The sequence below is a fragment of the Rattus norvegicus genome, chromosome 7, assembly GCF_021556685.1.
Source record: "Rattus norvegicus strain SHRSP/BbbUtx chromosome 7, alternate assembly SHRSP_T2T, whole genome shotgun sequence".
Lineage (NCBI taxonomy): Eukaryota > Metazoa > Chordata > Mammalia > Rodentia > Muridae > Rattus > Rattus norvegicus.
The window spans coordinates 14,511,107-14,521,250 of NC_141540.1; the positions used below are offsets into that span (position 1 = coordinate 14,511,107).

Below are 10,144 nucleotides of genomic sequence, written 5' to 3' on the forward strand. Positions count from 1 at the left end.
CTGCTCTTAGCAGCCGTGGGGCCCTCGGAGCAAGTTTGATATTCCCTGAAAGGAGAGCTAATCGCTTTTTTTTTCTTTTCTTTTCTTTTTTTTTTGGAGCTGGGGACCGAACCCAGGGCCTTGTGCTAGCTAAGCAAGTGCTCTACCGCTGAGCTAAACCCCCAACCCCGCTAATCGCTTTTTGTTTCTTCTTTGCTCAATACTATGTAACTAACTGTGGCCACCAACCGCCAACAACAACCCACCTGCCTCTCAGGGGCCGAGCATTCATGGACTTTCTGAAAAGCTCCCAGAATTCCAAACGTCACGATGGCAGAAACCAGAGCACGAGGCAAATCACAGTCAGATGCTTCGGACGTCCAGTGTAGCCCCACGTCCAGGGCAGCCCCCCTACATCCAGTGCAACCCCACACCCCACACCTGGGTTAAAGTGAAAACACATGCCCGTAATATTCCGGTGAGGTTTTTTTGTTTTTGTTTTTTCTGTTTTTTTTTAAAGATTTATTCATTTATTCTATATAAGTACACTGTAGCTGTCTTCAGACACACCAGAAGAACATCAGATCCCATTACAGATGACTGTGAGCCACCATGTGGTTGCTGGGATTTGAACTCAGGACCTCTGGAAGAGCAGTCAGTGCTCCTAACCGCTGAGCCATCTCTCCAGTCCAGTTTCTGTGTTTTTTAAAGAAACCAAAATTCTAGAATTGTCTCTAACCTACACTCATCACTGACCCCACGATGCACAGTGCTGTGCACAGGAGAACCCAGCTACTCTCCTTCCCTTTCCTTGGGTGTGCATCCATGTGAGGGTGGCCAGAGGACACCCGCGGGTGCTGGCCATCTTTTGTTTAAGGAGCACCTGATCGGCCTGTGTACTCTTCAGTTTCTGTTGTCAGTACAACCACTTTCACCTGAGGAGAGGGAACCGGAAGTGAGAACATGCCCAGGTCAGACCTGTGTGTAACAGGCCTGTGGGGCATTCTCTTGATGGCCCGCCACAGACAGGTAGGCCTGGGCTGCGTGAGGAAGCAGATGGGGGGGAGGGGGGTAGAGAGGGTTCTCAGTGGTTAGAGCACTGGCTGCTTTTCCAGAGGACCTGGGTTTCCATGGTGGGCTCAGAACTAACTCGAGCTCCAGGGACTCCGATGCCCTCCTTTCGGCTTTTTTGGGCACTGCATGTATTTGGTACATGGACATACATGCAGGCAGAACACTTGTAGGGCCAGTGTGCTGTGCCACCAGACAGAAGAACTGGTCAGGATGAGAGAGTTCAGAATCCTGAAATCTCAGAGACTCGAGATTGGCAGGAGTGGAGCTGCTCCCTACCCCTGACACCCCACCCAGAAGGCTGTGGCACTGGGTCACATAGCCAGGAGTTCTCCATGGTAATGAGGTACCTAGCCCCCAAGTGTGCAGGCAATGAGCCTCCCTTCTGGGCGTTCCTTCCTGCAAAACGTGTCTAATCCCTGGTTCACCCTGAGTAAAGTCAATTCATTCACACCCACCATCAAATAACCCAGCAGAACAAGCAAGGACCTGTGTCTCTTCATGAAGGATTGCTGTAGGGAAGGCCTTATGTTGAAGAGCTGACCCGGCAAGGCCTTCTCCAGCCCCGCCTTTACCCTCAGGGCTCACAGAACCAGAGCGGTTCTGCGGGGCTGGGCCCTGCCTTGCCCTCCCTGCCCCCATGTGGACTCTGGCATCTGGATTCCAGCGCTGTGCGGAGCCCGGGAACCACAGCGTTCGTCCCAGACCCCGGTCTGTCCCCTTCCAGTCTGGCAAAGGAAAACACAGTGGACCATTCGGCCGGTCTTATGCGTTTTCTCTCCCGTGTTCCGGACACCCCGGCAAAGAAGCAGGGCCTGTTGTGCAGAAAATAATATTTTTTTCTGTTTCTGTTTAAGGGAGGGTGTGGCGGAGTGGAAAACCTCAACTTCCCAGTGTCTGCCGTGCCCTGAGATCAGTCCTTGGCTCCCCACCGCTCGCTCTCCCAAGCAGAGGACTTTGGCTTCCAAGTCCCCGGAGGGAGGAGCCTGGGCGGTAAGGGGGATTGCGGGGGAGGGGGAGGGCAGCTCCCCCACAAGTCTCCAGGTATACCCACCACGTTCCCGCCCCCGTTTCTGCTCTCGTTAACCCTTTCCAGACCACCATTCTGGGGAGGGGAGGCAGCTCTTCACACCGCCTGCAGAGACCCTCCTGTCTCTGCCTCCTGAGTATGGACAGAGATAAAGACGCGTGCAGCCACGCCCCACCCTACAGCAACTGCCCATCTGGAGTCCCCCACAGGCCCACCCACTGGCCTTGTGTGAAGCTGACCCTGGTCAACGCTGGGCTGGTTCCGAGTCTGCCACCACTGCACCCTGACTTCTTGAGCTCTGGGGATTAGACTCAGGTCCCCACGCTGGTAAGGCAAGCTCTGCACCCTCTGCGATTCCCTTCCCGCGCACGGCTTATCTGCTTCGGGCATTTTTAAGTGCAGCAGGGCAAAGCCGACTTATTCCGAGTCTGCTGCCTTCCCTTTTCCACGCTGTTAATTTTGCCTTTTATCTCTGTTAACGCTGCTCTGCCTGGCTCTGCCAGTCCTTTTCTCCCTGGTTTCAGGATGTTATTTACTCTTCCTGACTTTTCCTGTAGCAACATCAGCACTTTAGGGAACGGATTCCTGGGCAGGAGTCCCCCTGTATCTTGACATGCACAATTCCCACCCCAGGTACTACTGAACTACGCTGGGGTCGTTCTCTGCGCCGACTCCTTCTCACACGCTGTGTTTTTCACACGCTGTGCTCTTCACGCGCTGTGCTCTTTGGAGTCAGTACCTTCCTTCTGCAACCAGGCTAGCCTGGAACTCAAAGTAATCCTCTCGCCGCAGCTTTTTCTAGATTTTGCCATGACCCATGCATATGACCATATCTTGCTAGCCTATCTGTAAACTGATATAGTATTGTGAACCGAATTCTTTCTTCTATGATGTCGAATCCTGTGTGTTGTATTTCACTTTGGAGCAGCTGACATTCCAGCACTACTAACCTTAAGTGCTCTTTCCATATTGAGAAAACAGTCCTTCATCAAAACTGACCCCACACACACACACAAACACTTTATTTCACAATAATATACTTTTAAAAAGAGCTGTGAAGCCAATAAAGCCACCTCCTACCTTCCCACCCTCCACCCTCTCCACTGCCCATCCACCCACTCATCTACCCACACACCCACCCACCCACCCATCCACCCACTCATCCATCCACCCATCCATCCACCCATCCACCCACCCATCCATCCACCCATCCACCCACTCATCCATCCATCCATCCACCCATCCACCCACTCATCCACCCACCCATCCATCCACCCATCCACCCACTCATCCATCCATCCATCCACCCATCCACCCACTCATCTATCCACCCATCCATCCACCCATCCACCCACTCATCCACCCATCCATCCATCCATCCATCCACCCACTCATCCACCCATCCATCCACCCACTCATCCACCCATCCACCCATCCATCCACCCATCCACCCACTCATCCATCCACCCATCCACCCACTCATCCATCCATCCACCTACCCATCCATCCACCCATCCACCCACTCATCCATCCATCCATCCACCCATCCACCCACTCATCTATCCACCCATCCATCCACCCATCCACCCACTCATCCACCCATCCATCCATCCACCCACTCATCCACCCACCCATCTACCCACTCATCCACCCATCCACCCATCCATCCACCCATCCACCCACTCATCCACCCATCCATCCACCCACCCATCCATTCACCCACCCACCCACCCTTCCTCATGTTTCTGTTTATGTCTGTGACACAATTGACCCAGATTATTTCACCCCTAACTTCCGCTGAGGATGATGGGAAAAGAGACCCTATGTCCTCTGCCATGTGGAAGGACAGGAGACTCCTTGTGATGCCTGTGATGAGCAGAAATGGACCCAGAGGCCATGGCTGTCACAGAGCAGCAGTGTCTGTCACCTTACAAGTAGGACCAAGGATCCAACCTGGTATTTAATTGCAGGCAAGTTCAGGCTCTGTGTTCAGGCTCTGTGTTCAGGCTCTGTGCTCAGGCTCTGTGTTCAGGCTCTGTGTTCAGGCTCTATGTTGCTTTAAAACAGACATTTTCAGTCACAGCACTGAGAGGCCGATGCAGGAGAGAATCTTGTATTCCAGGATAGGCTGGACTACAGAGGTAGCACTGTCTCCAAAGTGAAATCTGGGCCAGCCAGGAGGGTGCCTGTGAGTTGGGGTCTAGCCTGGCAGCTTCCAAGCTATGCTGTGTGACTAACCCCTTAAAAAAAATCAAAAATCAAATAAAATCTATTTTTCAGACGTACTCAAGGTCACTGTTACCCTAGGGACCTGTGATGAGGGGACAGCAAGCTGGAGGCTGTGTGTGCCGGAGAGGAGAGGGCTCAGAGGACAAGGTGCCAGTCACACCATCATGAAGACATGGGTTCCAGGCCCCATGCAGAGCACCCAGCCGCCAGCTCGACCTAATGAGGAGCTCCAGCTTCAGTGAGGCAGCGAGTGGGGGTGGCGAGAGGGCACAGCAGGTGAAGGTGCTTGCAGCCAGGCCTTGGCTACCTGAGTTTAATCCCCAAAACTCCAAGACTGAAGGAGAGCATCAACTATGGGCAAACTGCCCTTTCATCTCCCCCTCCCTCTCCCCCTCCCTCTTCCTCTCCCCCCCTCACTCTTACAAAGCACAGTAAATAAATGTGATTTTTATAATAAAAACCCCCAAACTGGGAGCAAGAGAAAAACTCATGGTGTCCCCTCTAGCGTCCATCTGCACAAACATTCACAAAAACAAAATCAAAGGGAGACAACGCTTACCCACAAGTGTGCACCTTGGGGCTTTGGCTGCACTCTCTAGCCTCATGGGTTTTTCATCATGAGACATCTTGGGGTTCAGTGCAGAGGCCCCCCGTCTTGGACTGTTCTATCAGCAGCCACATGGAAACATGGAACCTCCCCCTCGCCCCAGGCAAAATCGCCTGTCAGCCCCAGTCTCTCTGGACAGCCCTCTGCCTCGCTGTGGGTTCCTCAGACCACAGAGTGCTACGGCCAAAGCCACAGAGAAGGGATTCCCGGAAAGCCAAGACCGGTGAGATAACGACAGACAGGCCTCTCGGGTGGGAATCCAGGAGAGATGGAGGAGAATCCCTACCACAGGGGCCTTCCTTCCCCTCTGCAACCAGGGCTTCCTGCCTGCAGGGATCACCCACCCCTTGAGCTCAGCCCTCTGCAGGAATTGTCTAGAGACCTCAGCTTCTCCTTAGAGTCCAGGAAGCACGAGGAAGGAGCCGTGGTAATGAATACCTGTAACCTGGCACTCGGGAGGCTGATGCAGGGGAATGAGGTCCAAGGCCAGGCTGGGCTACAGAGTGAGTCCAGGTCTCTGCAAACCAAAACAACAAAAGACAGGGAAGAGAGAAAAATGAGCAGGAATACAGGTGAAGGAGAGGAGGGTCAAAGCAAGGAGAAGCTTCCAGAACTCTCAGAAGCCAGACACCCTGTATGGCGGCTGCGGTCCATCTGGCCACATCAGCACATTTGGCCCAAGTTCTCCTGACCAGCTACTGATCTGCTGTGGTCGAGGCTAAAGGCAGGTCACCCGGGACCGGTCACCCAGCACTGGCCTGATTCTCCCTGCTTGGGGTATTTCTGTCTCTGTGATCTGTGATCCACTGGGACTGCCACCACTCAGAGCACAGCCCTGTCAGCATGCTGGGCTGCTCCCAGTCTCTACCTCAACCTCTCTGGTCACCTAGAAGAAGCCATAGAGACTGTGCCCAGCCAGGGTGTAGGGATGAAGGAATCGCCTCAGGGCGATGTGTCTTAGGTGCGCTTTTGTTCTGGGAATTGAAAGTCCGAAAACCTACCCTGGGTCTGTCTAGTGCAAGCTCTGTCCTCAGAACCGGGAAGAACTGGATTCCAACCTTGGCCAAGCTTCATACTCACTCCCCTGGAGGGGGCGAGTGCCGGTGCCCGTGCCCATGCTCGTGCCCGTGCCCCAGCAGAAACCTGGCAGCTGCAGTTTAGCGCACGGCTGCTGTGACCCTAGCCTAAGCCTTCCCTGCCCTGTGCCTTTGAATGACAGACCCATGACCCAGAGGAGGGTCCCAGAGGGTTCGAGGTGAAGGAAACCTGTGTCTTCTGTGACTCCTCCAGGCTTTAGGATGCCAAGTCAGGTTGTTTGCAGCCTGGGCCTAGGCATTCCATACGTGGCACCCAACTCAGAAGAGAACCTGCTATAGACCGTGCAGCCCAGAGCCTGCTCAGCTCCAACCCAGCTGCCGCATGTCTGGATTACGTTGTCAATGAGATCTCTGAACTGAATTTCCACACACCCCTTCCCCACTGTCAGCCTGGGAGAAACTGGGCACCCTGTTATCTCAATACTCAGGCTGAGACAGGGCAACCTGAACTACAGAGTTAGGCCCCGGATCAATCACCGTCAATAGTAGATTTCTAAAAAGCAGGAGGCCTGCGTGCTTGGTGGCCACACCTTCAGCCCCAGCACTCGGGAGGCAGAGGCAGGTGGATCTCTGTGAGTTCAAGGCCAGCCTGGTGGACAGAGCGAGTTCCAAGACAGCCAGGGCTACACAGAGAAACCCTGTCTCAAAACAAAAAACAAAACGAAGCAAAAGGGAAGGGCAGACGGGGGCTCAGTGAGGGCGTAGGAGGAAAGGTTTGCCTTGGAAGCAGGAAGACCCCGGCAGCAGCTGCACATGGGGTGAGCGCTTGTCCTCCCAGCACTGGGGAGACAACAGAAAGGTCACCAGGGCTCCCCTGCCAGTCAGCTGAGCACCAGGCCAGTGAGAAACTCCAGCTCCAAGGTAGTCAGGGGAAGACGCATGGAAATTGACCTCCATCCTCCACATGCACATACAAACATGTGGGCACAGGCATGAACGTGTACACACATGTGCACAGAAAAATAACAAAAAAAAAACAACAACAATCAAATGGCATATTGGATGATTGAGGCTTCACCCCTGACTTAGACAGGCTGGAGCATGAGGGAGGTGACCAGAATGACTGCAGGACGCTACCCATGCCGCTGTGCACCTGCGGCCAACCTCATGATCTGTGTCCAGAGCTGGCCTGAAGTGGCCAAGGCTTCTCCACCCCCAGCCACCCCGAGGATCACAGGACTTGGCTCTTGGCCACCCCCAGGCGCTTCTTGGCAGCTATCTGGCCAACTGTCACTCCCATCAGTGCGTAAAAGCCATCAGGCCCCACTTCCCAGACCCTGGTCATAAAGAACCAACTCCCTGGGGTCCCAGCCAGAGGGGATGAGACACATCCCTCACAGTGTGTCCTCGGGCAGTGTCCCCAGTGCCCTGCCTGTCCCCTCCGCTCCCAGCCTCATCCCAGATCGATTTTATGAAGGTACCTGAGGGTTCGTCGATGTTTCCGGCAGTTATACACCCCTGTTTAAAAATTCTTAATTAAGCAGTTTTTTTTTTTCTGTTTACACTCCAACTAATTACGCTTTTAAAACCAACAATAAAACATTAAGTCCCCGCTATTAAAGGCCTCAGTGTGGGCCTGCGGAGCCTCCCATTGGGGCAATTTAGGAACTGGCCACTTCCACAGGAGATAGGGTGACCTCCTGGCACGGGCGGGTGCCCAGCGCCCCTCAAGAGGGTTCCTGGGGCTTATCCGTTCCCAGGAGGGCGGGGATGGGCCTGGCTTCCGTTGGGCCCGTGCTGATGGAGTTATTGATCAGTTGGCCTGGCCTCGGCCCATCTTCCTGCCATCCTTGGAACATCACCGTCTGTGCCAGGAAGAGATAGCGTGAGTCCAGGGAGGCCCAGGAGCGGGGAGGGTCCCAGCCTGGGGATCAGGTCTCCGAGCCACATGTGGAATCACCCCGATGGAGTGTGGGGATTTCTTTGGTTTTGCTGTTATAGGGGATTCAAAAGCCACCGTTGTGGTGTGGGCTGCGGAGATGGCCCACGGGGTAACATGCTCACTGGGGCAGGTGTGAGCACCTGAGCCCAGAGCAGGGGAGAAAACGCCAGCTAACGTGTCCATGCACACCTCACCCCAGAACTGGGAAGGTGAAGACCGGAGGCTCCCTGTCAGGGCTTGCTGCCACCTGCCGCCCCAGTTTCAGTGAAGACCCCATCTCAAAGAATAAGGCTGAGAAGACAAAGCCAGACACTTGAAGCCCTTCTCTGGCCCCATGACCAATGGCCACCCTCGTGTATGGAAGGGCGCATGGCAGGGGCAGGTTAGTTCCAAATCTCTGAAAGACATTTCATTCTACCTCAGAAGAGTGGGTGGGGCCATCATCTAAACAGTACCAGTCTGTAGAAAGGTCTAGAACAGAGTTGCATTCATGTTGTAATAAGAAAGGGTTATCTGAAGTAAGTGTTGGGGAAAGCCTAGGAGTTGCAAACTCTGGCCAAGGGCTTCATCTAGCCCCTGGTTTGTTTTTTTGAATAGCCTGGCCCTGAACTCAGAGATCCACCTGTCTCTGCCTCCTCAGTGCCGGGACCAAAGGCGGTCCATGTTTTGCCAGGGCTCAGGACAGCTTGTTTTTTCGTTAGCACTTCAGGCCAAAAGCTGATTGGCTTGTAGTCTAACACTTCTTTCCCTTGCTTTTTTTTCTTTGTTTGTTGTTTGTTGTTGTTGTTTGTTTGTTTGTTTGTTTTTGAGACAGGGCCTCATGAAGCCTAAGCCGGCCCTGAACACATTGCAGGCCTTAAGTTGGCCTTGAACTCTTCATGTGACTGATACTGGCCTCTCACTCACCGTATAGCTAAGAACAGCCTCTCGCTCACTGTATATAATATCCTAGGCTGCCCTTGAACTCTCCATATGGGTTTCCATCAAACTCTCTATGCAGCCTTCACTCGTAGGCACACAGTTTGCACAGCCTCCTTTAATAAGGGTTCAACCTCCCCTCTAGCCCACCACCACCAGAGGCAGCGGGAAAGCCGGTTATTAGGATATGGGGAAGTGGACCTGTTTAAAACAGTTCTTTGGGACGATTCCAATCTTCGTTGTCCTCAACCCAATCCACTTGGCAGACACCACACAGAAACCAGCAAGGGCAGTCCAAGCCAGAAGAAACCATAGGGCTTGCATCAAAGCAGCAGGAAGCCACAGGAACCTCACAGAAGTTCTTTGATGAGCTTCTCTCTATGAAGTCACCACAAACAGAGCTCAGCAAAGAAATGGAGGGCGAACCAACACCAGCCGATCATCAGCGAAGAGGGGCGAGGCAGAGTAACGTGAACCAACGCTTGAGCGCCACTGTCTGTGAGGTCAGATTTACGTCCCTTCCTCATGTGTCCGCTCACACGTCCGCTATTTCAAAACACGCTCTTGGGGTTGGGGATTTAGCTCAGTGGTAGAGCGCTTGCCTAGCAAGCACAAGGCCCTGGGTTCAGTCCCCAGCTCCGAAAAAAAAAGAAGAGAAAGAAACAAAACAAAACAAAACAAAACAAAACAAAACAAAACAAAACACGCTCTTGCCTGTGTCTGCTTCAGCAAAACATCCCTTCCCTGTGAGTCCCAACAAAGCATCATTTAACATCACCGGCTTCTCACAGGAACCACTTCACTCCATCCACTAATAGCCCTGCCTACCCGCTATTGATCCCTGGAAGCCACACCAACATCAGTACCCTAAGTCCTTCTCCAGAAAGATGGCGGCAAAGGCGGGAGGAGCAAATGGCACAGACCAGACAAGACAGACCCTTCTTCAGCAAGACAGAAGGACAGACCATACCCCAGCCCCATGTGCCAGCACACGTCTTTAATCCCTGCACTAAGAAACAGAGACAGGCAGATGTCTGTGAGTTCAGAGTTAGTCTGATCTTCACGGCAGGAAGTCCAAAGGCTGCCAGGGCTACATAGTGAGACTCAGCCCCCAAACAGACAGATAAATAGGTAAATGAAACCATAAAACGGAAACCTCCTATGTCCAGGTGGTTGTAGCACGCATCTTTAATACAAGCTCTGGGGAGGCAGAGGCAGGTAGAGTTCTGTGAGTTTGAGGCCAGCCTGGTCTACAAAGAGAATCCCAGGACAGCCAGGGCTCCACAGAGAAACCCTATCTCAGGAAAACAAACAAACAAGCAAACAAACAA

General features: G+C 53.3%; 1 long non-coding RNA gene across 2 annotated transcripts; it reads left to right on the forward strand.

Annotated features, from left to right (window-relative positions):
- The first annotated feature begins 1,500 nt into the window (after positions 1-1,500).
- Positions 1,501-4,791, forward strand: LOC148004450 (uncharacterized). 2 transcript variants are annotated; one of them, XR_015625065.1, is made up of 4 exons: positions 1,501-1,761; positions 1,908-2,043; positions 2,147-2,407; positions 4,361-4,791. It is a non-coding gene; the product is annotated as an uncharacterized LOC148004450 (long non-coding RNA). The 2 variants fall into 2 exon arrangements; XR_015625066.1 differs by having other exon boundaries at positions 1,637-1,761; positions 4,388-4,790.
- The last annotated feature ends 5,353 nt before the right edge of the window (positions 4,792-10,144 follow it).